The sequence below is a fragment of the Myotis brandtii genome, unplaced genomic scaffold (genome assembly GCF_000412655.1).
Source record: "Myotis brandtii unplaced genomic scaffold, ASM41265v1 scaffold324, whole genome shotgun sequence".
Classification (NCBI taxonomy): Eukaryota; Metazoa; Chordata; class Mammalia; order Chiroptera; family Vespertilionidae; genus Myotis; species Myotis brandtii.
This window is the reverse complement of record NW_005362439.1, coordinates 1,366,944-1,383,125: the sequence shown is the minus strand read 5'-3', so window position 1 is coordinate 1,383,125 and position 16,182 is coordinate 1,366,944. Positions and strand designations below refer to the sequence as shown.

The 16,182-nt window shown below is 54.3% G+C and overlaps 1 protein-coding gene across 4 annotated transcripts in view; it reads right to left on the bottom strand.

The window, feature by feature from the left end:
- CD82 (CD82 molecule) overlaps positions 1–16,172 on the bottom strand; it is a 67,110-nt gene extending 50,938 nt beyond the window's left edge. For 3 of the 4 annotated variants that reach the window (XM_014543306.1, XM_005870744.2, XM_014543307.1), the window contains exon 1: positions 16,048–16,172. The gene's annotated coding sequence lies outside the window, so the exon portion shown is untranslated. The remainder of the gene's footprint in view (positions 1–16,047) is intronic. The other variant, XM_014543308.1, reaches the window with a different exon arrangement.
- Between the last annotated feature and the right edge of the window lie 10 nt (positions 16,173–16,182).

Genomic DNA, 16,182 nt, shown 5'->3' with positions numbered 1-16,182 from the left:
AACTGATGAATGAAATGAAGACATATGAAGGCACCCCCATGGGAGCCTGTTTCCTTCATCTTATCTCATTTAACCCCACCCCCTGCTGCCAGGTGACGAGCATGGCTTCATCATCATGAAGCCATGGATGTTTTATAAGCAGGACCTCTGAGCTCTGGAAGGTGGCACTTGTCCTGGTCACATGGAGACAGTGGCCTAGCTGAGCTTTGCACTCCAAACTCTCTGACTTTGGAGCCCAAGGGCCTCCCTGTTTTGTAATGCTGCTTCCCACGGACGGTCTGAGGGGCTGCGCTCCCAGGGGCTCCCGAGTGGACGCCCTCTGCTCAGAGTTTCCATTCACTGAATCCCCACTCTGGGTGGGCCCCTGAGCTGGACATAGAGAATGGATGAATGAGACCCATCTCTGTCCCGGGAGTGCCCAGCGGAGGAGCACAGACATGAAAACGAGCAATTATACACCAACGTAATCATAAAGTAGCATGGCGATCCCACCCAGCCTCCAGCTCTCCCTTTAATGACCCTGTGAGGTAAGCATTATACAGTTGATGATACAGAGACTCAAGGACTAAGGCCCAAGGCCCAAGGTTATAGCCCATGGAGCTGGGGGTTGAAGCCCAACAGTCTAACGCAGAGCCCCTATGCTTTCCCGTCATGCTGTGCTACCTGCAGAAAGTTATAAATGATAGGAACTAAAATAACCTAACCAAGGCCCAGCCTATGTTCATTGGCTTTCACAGCTCAGCCTCTAAACCTCACCAACTGAAGACATCCTGTGGCTGCACTAGGCACCGGGGGCCTGATTGCACACCCATCCACGAGCCTGGCCAGCTGGGAGCAAGTGGCTAACAAACATCTGGGCCAGAACTGGGGTTCCTAAGAGACTGAGGCTGGGTGTTGGGTGCGGGCCCTCAGCAGGGTAGTTAGGAAGAAGGAGGGGGACACTAATCAGGGACTCCACAAAGCAGCAGGCTGGTAATTTAGTCACAATTCCCCAGGTACTGGGCTCAGGAAGGAAAAGACAGGGCTGTGGAGATGCCCCCTCCTTCAAGCAGCCTTCCCAGAACATTCTCCTGCACAGACCCTCACCGAGCCCTCTCTGGCAGCCCCAATCTTCTCAGCATGAGTACTGAGGGTGGGCATCAGATGGGTGTGGGTTCAAACACTGGCTCTGTCCTCCCCTAATTGTCACATAGCTTTTCTAAGCCTCAGTTCCTTTATCTATAAAATGGGCTAGTACTTCCTACCTCCCAAGGCTGCAGTTCTCCACACCCCACTTTGGCATTAGGGGTACCCTGTTTCTGAGGCCATCTCTCAAGTCTCTCCCTCTCACATCCCAAGAGCCTCTGAACATGCAGTGTCCAGGGCAACCTCACCCAGCACCCAGGCCCGGCTCCAGCCTAGCCACCCTCCCCATGGCGGGCAGCCGCTCCAGGGAGGAGTGGCCCAGAGGAATCCAGTTGCAGTCAACTGCAGGGTCCCAGGCCCTCCGAGCATAGGGTGAAGGGCCACAGCATCCACATGGCGCAAAAAGCCCAAACCCCAAGTCCCAGGCAGGGTGATGGCCATTTAACCAGACACCTGGCAGTGGGGGCAGGAAAGGGATAACAGACCCCCACAGGCTGGTCCAGGCTCCCTGCCCCAGGAGAGACAGCCCTGGGCTCTCAGGTCCCCTGGGATTCCGGGGAGCTGGGCCTGGACTCTGCCGGTGGCCTCGGGCCTCAGCATCTGCTAGACCCTCCTGAGATGCTCTAGATCCAGAGGGAAACTGAGGCGGGTGGGAGGGCATTGGTGGGGGGTAAAAAGAGAGGGGAAGATGGGAAGGAGTGAGTATGTGAGGCAGAGACAAAGAGATAAGAGAATGTGACAAAGAGACAAAGACAAACAGAGAATGACAGGAAGAAGGGCAGGGAGAGACAGATCCCAGGTGCAGGAACCTCACGCATCCAGGCCCTCTGGTCTCCACGGAAAGCACCCAGGGAAGCCCGAGGCAAAACCTGCTCAGGAATGCAGCCCTGCTGACCCAGGCAAAGCCCCACCCAGGTCTGCCTCCCAGACCACCCCAAATGCTTACTCTCATCCTCTTCTGTAGCCAGGAGAAGTGGCCTCCTGGAGGGACCAGGACCCTCTGGTCTTACCCACAACACCCTTCCCCCACCGGCCATCAGTAGTGGCCCAGCCCCTCCGCAGCCCATTCTTCTCAGCCCTGGCCTCTCCCAGATCCTGTGAGCGCTGGGCAGTGCCTGGGAAGGAGATCCCCTCCCCCTCAGAGATTCCAGAGAAGGCTGGGCTTCCCCAGGAGCTACTGGAGTAATTCACAGGCACCAAGGGAGCTGAAGCAGGGAGAGGGGCTTGCCCTCAGCCAGCAGCAGCCGCGCCAAAATGAGCACCGAGGTCCCAAGTGCCCCATGGAATCCCCCCGAACTGGAGCCCTCAGGGCCCTGGGGAGGAAAGAAGAAAGGGGCCCTGCCCGGCCAGTTCTACCTTGTCATCCCGCCCCTTCCCTAAACCTCAGCTTCCCTATCTGTGCAATGGGGGAGGTCCCTGTGCCAGCCCCCAGAGCAGAGTGGGCATCTAGGACCCTTCACCCTGGAGATCTAGGTCTCTGCCACCCTCACCTCCTCTCAACCCATTTCCTACTCCTCAAGGGCATTCCCCTGGGAGACATTTAGCCAAGAATGTGACACCTGCTGAGAGTGGGGGACTAGGGGCGGTGGAGAGGTCATGAGGCCCAGCTGTGGGCCTTGGATGCCTCCCCCACCTCCCAGCTCCTTTGGTCCAAGACCCCCACTGCCACTCTGGACCAGGGGACTCCACCTTGGAGTTTGGGGTGGAAAGCCCCTTTGGGCTGTGACCTCGGGCAAGCAGGTTGCCCCAGGACCTTCCCTCTCTGGGATAACAACAGTTCATTCTTCCCTTACAGGGAGGTGTGAGGTTTGAGGAACAGAAATGTTCTAGCTCAATAAAGGGAAGTGAGGTGATTATTATCACTGTGAGAGGTTCTGGGCCATAGTCAGTTGGGAGGAGGGGCTGTACAGACAGACACACAGAAATGGAGCCTGCCGATGTGGCTCAGTGATTGAGCATCAACCTATGAACCAGGAGGTCACGGTTCAATTCCCAGTCAGGGCACATACCTGGGTTGGAGGCTCGATCCCCAGTGGGAGGCGTGCAGGAGGCAGCCCATCAATGATTCTCTCTCATCATTAATGTTTCTCTCTCCCCTTCTCCCTTCCTCTCTAAAATCAATAACATTATATTAAAAAGAAATGGAAAGGAAATGTGCTCGGTGCTCTAGGATGTGGTCTGGCATAGGGTCCCAGGGGTTAGCACAGGGACCTGTGGTGACAACGCCTTGGTCTCAGAGTCAGGCAGGGCCTCAGGCCTGGGTCCCCAGGCTGCACACGATAAAGAAGCTCAGACTAGCTGCTTTCCCAGGGGGAGGGCCCAGCACGCAGGGCCCAAAGCCAAGAACACAACAGCCTGGTGAGCCTCCGGGTGTCCGGAGGGAAAGTAGACTGTTTGCTTTGCAGCAGGAAAATGGCTATGTAAATGAACCACTACTGCCAGCCTCCTGGGAGAGGCACTCAGAGCTTCAAGTCACCTGCATGCCCACTCACATTTACGCAAAGTCTACCAGGGAGTCCCGTGTGATCCTGAAAACACAGGACATACACGATCCCGTCCCACAGATCTGGAAACTGAGGCTCAGGGAGGTACTGTGCCCAAGGCCACAGCTTGGAACTGGCACAGCCTGCTTGGAGCTGATTCTGTGCCTTGGCCCAATCCTTCCCCCGTTACTGGACTAGAACACCCCTAACTAGGGCAGATAGAGTTCAGGCCTTAGACGAGGCCCAAGCAGACACCCCACTCAAGGGAGCTAGGTGGGTGGAGGTGGAATGAAGCTGACTTCAGGGAAGGGGAGGGGTCGGCATTTCCCGAGTTCCTGGAATCCACTGGATGTCAGCGGTAGGTGTTTTACGTGGTTTATGTTATGCAAGCCTTCCAAGAGGTCAGTGAGGCACGTAACTTCATTTCCAGGAGAAGGAAACCAAGAGTCAGAGAAGATAAGTGACTTGCTCAAGGTCACAAAATATGAGAGTCACAGGTCTGAGGCTGACCCTGAAGTCATCAGCTGTCCCCAGACCATGCAGAATCAGTGCCCCGAGTTCTGCCAGCCTGGGAGACCCCACAGGGGTCTTGAAGCCACAGCAGCCACAGCCCTTGCTCTCACGGCCTCATGGGGGAGTTACTGACCCAGTGAGCCAATTCGCCCACAGGACAGACCAGAGAGAGTTGAGTTGGCTTGGCTGGAGTACCAAGGCTTTCCCGGGGGAAGAAGGTGGCTGGAGCTGGGCCTGGAAGAATGAGGAAGACTCCGTCTGGTCAGGAGATGGGGAGGAGGTGAGGACAGTGAGGCAGAACCATAGGACCTGGGCACCGATGTCTGAGCCTGGAAAATTCTGTGCATTTGGAGGGCAGGTACAGGTCCCAGGGGAAGCCAGGGGCTGAGGTGGGAGCGGGGAGAGGGGATGAACCCCACTTCCCCCCCACTACCAGGGGTCTCAAATGCCCAGGTCTGGGCAGGAGGTAGGAACAGGGACAGCCTGGACCACCCGATCTTGCCTCCCCAGGTCCTGGCCCAGAGCAAGAATCTCAGGATACCCTTTCTTAGAAATCAGGGCCCCTTGCACCCAACATTTCCCCCACCCCCCAACTCAAATAAGAGCCCTGGGATCCCTAATCCTGTGGCTGAGAATAGAGAGGAGCCCAGGATTCTCCCTCCTCACTTAGGGGGCAGGGTGGGGTGAGGGACCAAGCTCAGGATGGAGAGCAAAGAAAACATGGTTTAAATCCTGGCTCCAGCACCTCCTTAGCTGTAGGATCCTGGGCATCTCACTCACAGCCTCTGTCATCATCTATAAGATGGGCTCAGTAATAACACCCTCCCTGCCTATTTCACAAGGTGCTAGGAGGCTTTTAGGACTAAGAATGTGAGAAAATGTCCACGGCTAAAAGCTATAAAGCGTAAGGTATCATTATGAGAGATGAGGATTTGGAGGCCTCAAGAATGGGAGTGACTTGCCCAAGGTCACGCAGCCAGGTGGTGGCAGAGCTTGGCTTTAACTGGGTCTCCTGATGTCTAGGCCAGGGCTCTCCCACAGTAAGACCCCAAATCCCAGGGAGCCGTGCCCCTGGGGCTGACCCCCTTTGCATGGGTGGTGGCCTCCCCACGTCCCAGCTCCTTCGGTCCCATACTTGCTACCACTCTGGACCAGGGACCCCGCCTTGGAGTTTGGGGCTGAAAGCCCAGTTCTGCCCCTTTTATAAGTAGTTTCAGCTCCAGGACCCTCCGTTTCCTCATCAGTAAATGAGGGCTGATAATAACCTCTACTTGGGGGTCTGGTGGGAGGGTGACCTGACATCATGGCTGCGAAGTGCCCAGGGCAGGGTCTGGCACACATTAGATGCTCCACAGAGGAGGGTTCTCTCCTCGCCCTCTGCTCTGCCTGCCAGGCGCTCCCAGGCTTGGCAGGAGCAACTTTCCATTCCCCGGGAAAACTTGGCCGGAACTATAACTGGGAACATACACTGGCAGGAGGACACTAGATCTTGGAAGAAGATCACATTACTGAATGGCTAGCGGGGTGGGAGGGAGGTAAAAAGTAGAGCAAGACCCAGGCTCGGAGACAGTATAGGGGAACCTGCCTTCCCAGCCCCCGCACTGGGGGTCCCCTGGGGAAGCACAGTGTTCAAGGAAGGTACCCCTGCTCCTCCACTGGACCTGCACAGAATAAGCCCGGAGTTGGGGAGGACGGGGGGGGAGGGGAGGGCACAGAGAGGAGGCAAGGCCAGGGGTCCTGTATCAGTGCTCCTGCTGCCTTTGAGGGCACACCCTTGGACACATCGGGTCCCCTGCCAGAGCCTCAGTTTTCCTTTCTGTAAAATAGGGATAGTGATAATCGTCTTATCCTCCTGCCCATACATATATACAGAGCACACACTGGTGAGGGTAATGAGGTGGGGGCAGGGGAAGGTGAGTTCAGGCCTCACACGAGGCTTTACCAAATAGGGCACGGTTCCTGCTGTCTGCAGCACCAGGAGCTGAAACTCACCACACTGCCCCCATGCGCCCCATTCCACTTCTCCATTGGTTCTCAAAGTGTGGTGCTCAGACCAGCAGCAGCTCCGGGGAACATGTTAGCTATGCCATTCTTAGGCTGCCCCCCACCCCCACAAGACCAACACAATCAGAAACCCTGGGGGTACAATCTGCTTTAACAAATGCTCCAGGAGACTGGCATCGGTCAGTTTGAGAAGCACTGCATGACCCCATGATCCATGACCCACTTCTACTCCAGATAAACTTCCTCCCACAGCCTCATCTCCCCATTCCCTGGCTCCTGGAAGGCTGCTGGGGAAGGAGTCACCATGGAGAGAGGTCATTAAACAGTAAAGAGAGCCCATAATTAGTTAATGATACCACTGGCTCTTGGAGAGGGGTCAAAAGTCAGACTACAGTTGAGGAGAAAAAGCTCCCCCATATCTGTCTGTCTTACACACACACACACACACACACACACACACACACACACACACACAGCAAGAGCTTGTCCCCTTGTTTTTGTGGGCCTGCTAACTAGCACTGAAGGGAACTGTCTGTCCCTCCCCCCAGGGGGACTGGAGCTAAATTGGGGGTACGTTCTGGTGGGGGTCAGGGAAAGGGCTTTTCCCTGAGAAGCTGGCCCTCAGACCTTGAGTTTAAAAACCACATGACTGGAAAGCCACTTCGAGGAATTCACTCCATGGTTGTTGAGCACAAAGTATATGTCTGGACAAGGTGATCGCTGTAGCAACGCGGACAGTAATAAAAGATGCAAACCGGCCTACACGTGCAACAGCAGGAGAGCACTAAACTGGGTCACAGTAGGTCCCTGTGGCACAACGCCATGGACAGAGAAGCATGCCGTGGAAGAGGATTGAATAATGTGGAAAAATCCTCCCTTAAATGTTAACTGAAATGCCACAGCACAGGAAGTAGTTCATATGGTATGCTTCCAATCATGTGTGTGTGTGTGTGTGTGTGTGTGTGTGTGTGTGTTCACACTACTTATCCCTGAACGGTTATTTCCTTCTTTGCATCTGTTCTTCACCCGGAAAATTTCTCCACAGAAACCATTTCTCCAATAATTTAGAAAGTTATTCTCTAAGTGCCCATTTGGTTCAGATGGAGATGACTTCTTTTTTTTTTTTTTTTTTAAACAGAAACATCTCTTTTGCACATCAGAGTCACTGGCCTGGGGTGGCCCTGATTACAAGGGAGACTTGGTCCTCTCAGAGAGTATCCCCATCCCATATGGTCCCAACAAGAATGATCAGGATCGACGAGTGGAAGCGAAGGGAGGGTGGGTTTGCTCAAATTCTATACTGTATTTTTAAAGAATTAGATCTGTCCAGAGAGAAAAGATACCGAATTCTCCAAGCCTTGAGGTATGTAAGCAAAACACTGGATGTTTTCCATGGGATCAGACTGTGTTCACTCAATGAACTACAGAGCTACTCACAAAACCACAATCCTGTGAGTCTAGTCACAAGCACCCAACTTGGCCTTCCACTCTAAGCCAAGAGCACCCAGGTGGAGGCTGGGGCTCGCACATTCTGATCAAGGACCAAGTTGGCAGAGACCCAAGGCCCTCTTGACCCCCAGAGCTCCCAACAGCCTTGGGAATCTCCACTCCAGATCAGGAGCTCACCCTGTGCCATTTCCCCAGAGGAGTGGCAGGAGCAGCCTTTGTTCATCATTATCATCCTCATCAGCTTCTGGCTTGGAGGGAGGATGCATTCTGAGCTGGGCCCCTCACTAAGCAGTTTACCCAAACTAATTGTCTCATTTAACCCTCATGCAAGCCCACAAGAGAGGTACCATTATCATTCTCCATTTCATGGTAATGAACCAAAGCTCTGAGAGATTGCAAACCTTGCCCAAAGGTGAGCAGATAGTGGGAGGAAGAGCTGGGCCATACCTAGGTCTGGCCAATGGCAAGTCCAAAAAAGCCAGAAAGAAGCCCAAGCTATAAGCACAACCCAGGGGTTCTTGCACCCCTCTACCGCTTGTGGGGATTTCTGATATGCACAAAGTTTGATAAACACGATACCATGTTATACAGTCTTCTGGAAAAACAAAACAAAAACCCGCTGCTGGACCCTGCCTGGACAAGGTGTGGGGCAGAGAAAAGGGGAACCTGAGAAGCTTTTGGGGGGAAAAAAATAAGTAGACGACACATCCTTCCTGCCCCAGTTACATTTCTGCTGTAAATTCAGAGAGGCCAGAGGTCAGGGAGGTCAAGTGACCTAAAGCCTACCCACTCATTCCCTTGCCACAGAACCTCCCACGAACCAAGGCTCCTCACTCCCCATCAGTTTCTATTTCGTCTGTTCGGGGTGTCTCCTCAGGTCCCATTGCAACAACATTCTAATATTCCATCTCCAAAGACAGTGAGTGGGAGAGTGATTTTCCAGCCGTAGTAGTAGAATTGCTCATTGTTATCATTATCAGCAGCGACAAATGAGCACTTACTGAGTGCCCACTGCATACCCGGCATCGTTCAAAGTGCCTTATATTCATGAGGGGGAACACATATTCCCCTCTCTACTTTTTTTCCTTGACCTGGAACCTCTGCAGGGAGAACACCTCTGGCCTCGCCTTGCCCCGCCCCCTTCACGCCAGGACCAGCAGTGGCTTATCTGATTGGTTCGTCTGGAAGGCACACTGGGCATGCTCAGTGGGCCCGCCTCCGGCAGAGCTGAGCTGAGCTGAGCTGAGCTGCCTCCTGGAGCGTTCCATCACCTGAGCTCCTCTCTGCTGCTACCACCTGCTTCTGCAGCGAGGCTGGCACCCGTCCAGCGCCGCCTGGGACCGGACGGACGGGTAACTCTGCCAGTGCCAGGGAAGGCGGCTAGCAAGCCCTCTGGGTCCCGGATCTCCAGCCACGGTCTGCGGCTGGCCTTCTCAGCAATGACGCTGACGGTTGGCACTCCATCTTTGCCAACTGTTTTCTTTTCGCTTGCTTCCAAATTCAGGAGGAGAAAGGGGGTTCCTTCGGAAACCGCAACACGTTTAAAATCCTTTAGCGCTCACAGCACCTCCCTGAATGACGTATTATTATTTCCCCCAGTTTTGACGTGAGGAAATTAAGTCTGTTGGTGTCAAGGACTGTTGGAAAGCTTGTTGAAAAGTTTTCTAAACAAACACCAAGCAGCACTCGGGGCGTGTCCACCACAATGGAAACTGGTGAAACTCCCATCCATATCAGACTCTTATCTCCCAGGATCTGAGGCCCGTGGCCAAAGCCACTCTTTCCATAGACATTCCCTCGTCTTTTGCAGCTTGACAAACTGATATTCATTTCAAACCCCACCCCCTTTTGAAAAAAAATATGCTTTACTAACAACAAAAAGCTCAATGTGATCCCAAGTTCATATAATACATTTCTGTGTAACTATGTATAATAAGGTTTTTGATCGCTTTATTGTTTCTTCTTTCTTAAGCATAAAAATAATATGGGCTCACTACAGAAGATTCAGAAAGCAGGGGAAAATAAAAAAAAAGGTCTGTAATCTGATCTCTATAATCTCACAGTTGTGTGTATATTTAAATGGATTCATCTACTTGCTGAGTACAGTCGTGGGGGCTGAGACAGCTCTGCCATTCTGTGTCCGTCGTGTCTCCATGGCAGTGCCAGGACCTGCCCTCCTACAGAATGACTGCAGAATGGGCCAAGCACCCAGAAGTCCCTTCGAGAATAAAACCCTGCAGATGCCCACTGTGACATCACATGGGCCTGGCTTACAAACTCCAAGTGTAGCATCATCGTTATAATTTTGTAGCCCAAGAAGGGCTGTAACTTGTCCAAGGTCACATGGCAAGGAAAGGATGAGCTGGGATGAGAACCCAGGTCTCCTGATCCCCAGACTCAAGCTATTCACCAAGTTTTTCTGCCCCCCAGAGACTTAAATCCTGCTTCCTATTAATAGCCAGCCTACCAAAACCAGCTTGTACCCATATAGCACATGCTCTGTGCCACGCACACTTCATAAATGCTTCACGTACATGAATTCATACCGTTCTCAAACAGCGCTATGAGGCAAGTATATTACCATCTCCATTTCAGATGCAGAGACCGATGCACAGAAAGGTCAACACACTTGCCGAAAGTCACGCCCAGCAGCTAAATAGCAGAGGCGGGAATCATTTCTAGGCAGTTTGGTTCCAGAGTCCGTGACATTGCCATGGTTCCTTCCCCCGCTCTCCTGGGCCAAGGCCAGCTGGACCCCAGGCAGGCTTCTGGAGCACTCGCTGCCTGAAGAGCAAGACAGCCAGCCTAGGGGGTCACCTCCCTGACAAAGGTCACTCTGCACCTTCCCAGCAGAGGCCAGATCCGAAGCCAGGCTTCCTCCAGCCCAGCCTCCAGCACTCCATCTACTCTGCATTGGCTCTGTGAGCCCAGGTCTAGATTCTCAACAACTTCCAACCCGGATCACCCTTCACACACGTGGGAAAGCCAGGGGTGGCGCCCCAAGAAGGGGCAGGAGCCCCCACTACCGGGAAAGAAGACAAGGGAGAGTGGAGGTGCTTCCCAGAGCTTCCCACTTGGTGGTCTGGAGGGAGAATATCAGGGGTGGACTTCTTGGAGGAATGGACCTCCCATTCCCCCAACCCTGAGCCCGTGCCCTCACAGGGCAGTAGCACCTTCCGCAAATAACTGCTGAGTTGAAGGTGCCTTCTCTGGCTGAGTCAGGGTTCACTACGGGCCAGAGTGACCCCTCAACAGGCTGAGGCTGGAGGAAGTCTGGTTGTTCCCCTCTCAGGAGGCCAAAGGCCAGGCCTCACAAGGGAAACTGAAATGCCAACCGAGCAATCCCAGGCCAGCAGACCATTCCCACCTCCCTGGACCCAGGTTCCAGGAATGGGGAGGGCAGGCCTGAAGGGCAAGGCAGGGCACGCAGACCCCGCTTCCAGGCTTTGCCTTGGCCCAGGAGTCGCCAAGGATCTGGCACCGAGCTGGGTCCTGTTGGGCTGCCCCAGGGAGAATCACTTATTCATTCGACCATCATTTCCCGACTGCCTGCTGTGTGCCAGGCCTTGAGCCAGAAGTCAAGGATACACAGATGGGCAGGGCAGTCCCGGCCTGGGGGCTTCACGGAGACGCTCATTATACCTGAACACAGCAGCAAAGAGCCAAGTACTGTGTGTACGTAAGCACACAGGAAGAGGGTCGGAGAAAGTCTGCCACTGACGTTCAGACCTACTTCCCCTCAGGAAGCATAGTCATGTTGGGGAGTCCCAGACACCACCAGGAAGAGCCGGGCAGCACCACTCAGCTGGATACGACACATGTTGGGGAGCACAGAGGGCCCGTGCCATGGGTAGGTGCTCCAGGCAATGATCCTGGAGACCCCAGAAGCAGGCTGGTCCGAGCTTTGAAAGATGGGCCGGGGGCAGAAAAGAAGAAGAGCTCTCCTTGATGGAGTTCTCACTGCGTGCTAGGTATAAAGCTGCTAAGCTTCATGAACGTGTTTTTTCTCACGTTCCCCTGTGAGGTAGTTACCGTTATTATCCCCACTTCTCAGATTCAGAAACTGAGGCCCAGAAAGAGTCACATAGCGAGGAATGAGCAGGGTCAAGATTGTGGCTCCAAGTCCAACTCTTCACCACCATGCTACCCCATGGGCCTAAGCGGCAGACAGGCAGGAGGTAGGTGAGGGTGCTTCCACTGGAGGAACAAGCAAGGGTGAGGAGGGGGGACTGGTTATTGTATGTTTGAAAGGAGCCACCCACTTCCACTCTGTACGGAGAGCCTGTGTTGTGTACGTGTGTGTCTGCGCAGGCGCACATGCACACGCATGCGTGTGTGCACATGTACCCTACTTTACACGGGACAGATCCTGGCTTTAGAACCCTCTGAGAGCCAAGTAGAGTATAGGCCATTAGCAGAGCAGTGAAGGGAAGCCCGGAGAGGAGAAGGCACTTATGGGAGGTCACACTGCCTTGTAAACTGAGGACTTAGAACAGTGGTTCTCAACCTTCTGGCCCTTTAAATACAGTTCCTCATGTTGTGACCCAACCATAAAATTATTTTCGTTGCTACTTCATAACTGTAATGTTGCTACTGTTATGAATGGTAATGTAAATATCTGATATGCAGGATGGTCTTAGGCGACCCCTGTGAAAGGGTTGTTCGACCGCCAAAGGGGTCGCGACCCACAGGTTGAGAACCGCTGACTTGGAATGAACTTCATAATCAGACTACGGGCCTCTTCCCTCCCCTCAGCTGCTTCTGCATGTCAGAACGGAGTGAATCAGCTGCGGACAGGAAAACCATGGTGTAGGGGGAACCCCAGGGGTGAGTCAGGAACCAGCCAGAAACCCAGACGCCAACTGGGTCTATGGCTGGGCTCCTGCTCACAGGCAGCATCAGGGCGCAGGGAAGAGGGAAGCGACATGTCCCATACACTTATGTTTACCTCTGGACTCCCTCCTGGCTCCTTGGATTGGGGCTTGGAGGAGGGGAAGTGGTGGGCAGGGCAGTTCCTTCAGAGATTAAACCAGCCCTTCACCCCTGGCCCCTCGCCTTGTCCCAAGAAGGGGCCCAGACTCTTCCCTCCCTCCTGCCTCCCCCAGAGTCAACTCCTGAGGATTTGACCCACTTGATTACATCATAACCGCCCCCTCTGATCTTCCCGGGGGTGGAGGAAGTGGGTATGACAGTTTGGAGCAAGGGGTCAAAGCCAAGCCAAAACCAGGGGGTACCAGCTGACCCCAGAAGCTCCAAATCCAAAGGAGAGCTCAAGGCTTGGGTCTGCTCAGCCCTGTGGCGGGATGGCCTTCTGGACCTCAGGGAAAACGGGTTGGGCCCAGGGTTGGGGGTGGAGGGAAAATGGGGAGGAGAAGCTTCCATTCTGTGGCTTAAGAGTCTGAGGCCTCAAGAGAGAGGGGACTGCCCCACATGGCAGAAACTTCAGAGGAGCCTGGAGGAACCAACATCCACCCCCACACGTAGGAAATGTGTGCCCCCACTGGCTGACCTCTGACCCGGGCCCTCCCCGGGCTGGGGCTATGAGGGGGAGAGCCACAGGCATTTCTCCCCATCTCCCCTGCTCCCAAGCCCACTGCTGACTGGCTAAAGCTCTGCCACTTGGCCCAGGTGCCTCCCATCATGGCAAACACGGGGCCTCTTTGGGTGGCTCCTCTCTATCACTCCGTAGCACTCCTCACCCTGCCCAGCACCTCCCCTGCCCACCCCGCCCAGCACCTTCTGAGCCCCTGCTATGCACCAGGACCTAGCCTGGGTGGGGACAGAAAGAAACACAGGGACACTCTCACGTTTCCCATGTCACCTGGGCCCCTCTCACTCCTCTGATGGTGCCTTTTCTGTCCCCCAGCTGCAGATATCCCCAAACCTCTCCGGGCCCTTCCTTCCCTGTCACCACAGCCATCAGTTCATTATCCCTTGACCGCCGGGCCACCCACTCCAGCATATCTGGCAGACTGCCTTTCCTCAAGTGCCACTCTGACTGTGTCACTCCCGTGCTCAAAAACCTCCAGTGGCTCTCACTTTCTACAAATCAAATCCAAATACCTCACCTTGGCATTCAAGGCCCTCCACCAGTTGACCCAACCTACCATTCCCCCTTCACATCCCTGCACAGTCCCAACTCTTCAGCCAGACTGATCAGCCCAGAAGTTTCTGTAAATCTCCCTGAACACTCTGAACCTCCTTGCCTCTGACTAGACATTTTCCGCTGCCCAAACACTGTCTTCCTTGTGGCTGCAGAAACCCTCCCAATCAGCCAGGCCCACCCAAACTCCACCTCTTCCATGAAGCTTTCCTAACTGATCCTTCTAGTCCTTTTTTCATTTATCTCCTGCAGAAGCACTGGTATCCTTGTCTAACTTCCTCCCTAGACTGTAAGCAACTAAAGATGGGATCAGTGTGTCACCGTTGGTCATTCATCATGTGGGGAAGAGAGTGGAGCATAGGACTTTCCAGTCGATGTTTACTAAGCATCTCCCCCGACAGGGACCACCTACTGACCGCTCCCTCCCCATATCTGATGTCACCCAAATGCTCGGAAAGGGGAGTCTGTAGCCCCAAGTTGATTCAAGCCGAATCCAGACTTGAGAGCCAGGGTAGAAAGTCCTGCTCAAGTCTCACCAACTATAAGAAGTGCCCTCATTTCCTGCCCTGCTTTCTCCAGTGTCTCACCACTAAGCACCACATCCACCCCATACTTTCACCCTCTCTCTCTCTCTCTCTCTCTTGCTCGCTCTCGCTCTCGCTCTCCCTCTCCTCATTTAGTGCAGCCTTCAATCAGACTTTGCCCCATTCATTGTATTTCCCAGCTGGTTCTAAAGTGTAGGGCTCATCTCCCCAAGAGATGCTGGGAGCCGGCATACAGCATTCCCAATCTCCTCTGGGGCCCATCTCTGATCAAACAGATAACAGGTGCCCACACTGCCCATACCTCCACCCAAGCCCACTGTGCAGTAGAAGAGCTGGATTCCAGCCACCAGAGCAGGACAGACCTGTGAAATCTCATCTGGCCTGGAGCCCTGGGTCTGAGTTACCCTCTCCCCAAGGACCATGGTAGGGTTGGGGAGTCCTCACTGTCAGCATCTCAAAGTGAGGGCAGAGACCAGGTCTGGCTAGTTCACCTCTGAAACAACACCTAATATATAGTAGGTGCTCAGAACACATTTTTGTGTTTATTTAACTGGACACCCACCAACCTCAAGCAATATTACAGAAAACTCAGCCACTCAATCCTGAAATGAACAAAGCGATGCTGGTGGCAGGTGGCAATTTCTGGCTCACACAGGGTCAGAAGGGGATGCAGCCAATCTCTGACCCTCCAAAACCTAGCTCATTCCCAGGCAGGAAGCCAGTCCACCACCTGCCCATCCACATCAGAGCAGCTGGCATGTAGTGAGGCCTCACTGAGTGCCTGGCGCCTTGCTAAGCACTGTGTTCACACGATTCCATTAAGTCCTCACCACTACCATTGGGTGCTGTCATTACCCCCATTTTACAGTTGAGGAACCTGAAGCTCACAGGGGAGTGGAATCCAAGTCAGTTTGGTCCCAAAGCCCAAGCCCCTGACCACGGATTTAGGCTGCCCAACTACCACGGCCCTGGCACAGGGGACCCACAAGCACCAAGGACAGAAACCTCCAGAACCAGGAACTAACCTAACCCCGGGGCATGCAGCCAGAACCCCAGGCCCTGGGCTTGACCTGGGTCCAAAGTTTGGCCGGGTTTCCCCTTATCTTTCCCATTCACCGGATGAGAACTTGTCCCCTGCTTTTTGCCCTGGGCCCCCCAGGCCAACTCACCTGGAAAAAAGCCCTTGGAGGTGGACAAAAGCCCCCTTGAGTTTCTGGCCCAAAGTCATACTGGACTCTAGGAGTTGGGGGTGGGGGGGTGAGGGGTTGGGGAGGGGAGGGGAGACTGAAAGTTCCCTGACTTGGGCTCTGCTCCCTCTGGGCTTGTGGGTTCAAGCCCCATCTGAGTAACTAGTGTGGCCTTTGCAGCAATTCGCTTCACGCTCCCGGAGAGGTTGCTTTGCTCTGTGCCACCCGGCAGGCAGAAAACTGCGGTCTGAGCAACGCGATTTGAATGTCTGTTGCTGAACTGCACTTGGCTCTCACCTGCCAGCCCTCACCTTCTGGGGTTGTAGTGAGAAAGGGCAACGGGACCATGAAGTTCAGCTGGTTCAACCTCCTTTTACTGGAACCCGAGAGGTCTAGAGCCCAGGGGAGGAATGTGCCGAAGGACACACAGCTGGTGCATGGCGGAGCTGGAGAACTGGGGTTCAGGATTCCGGAACTTAAGCTCCTTCTCACCCACCAGCTGCCTTCGTGGCCCGACCTGTCACTTGTTCCGAGAAAGCTGCCCAAGCGCGCTCTGGAAGTGGTGGCGAAAACTAACTTTGCTACCGGCCAGCACCCTCCGGCCCGCCCTGCCCCCATGCCCCCCTGCCCCTTCTTACCTGCTGGTTCTGCTTTTTGTTCGGAGCAGCAAGCCTGGGGTCGCGCGATCCCAACCCTGTCAGCGTCCGACTGTGCAGAGCAGGGCTCACCCACTCCCCGCAGAGAAAGCAGAAGCCTCGGCCAAGCCCCGCCCC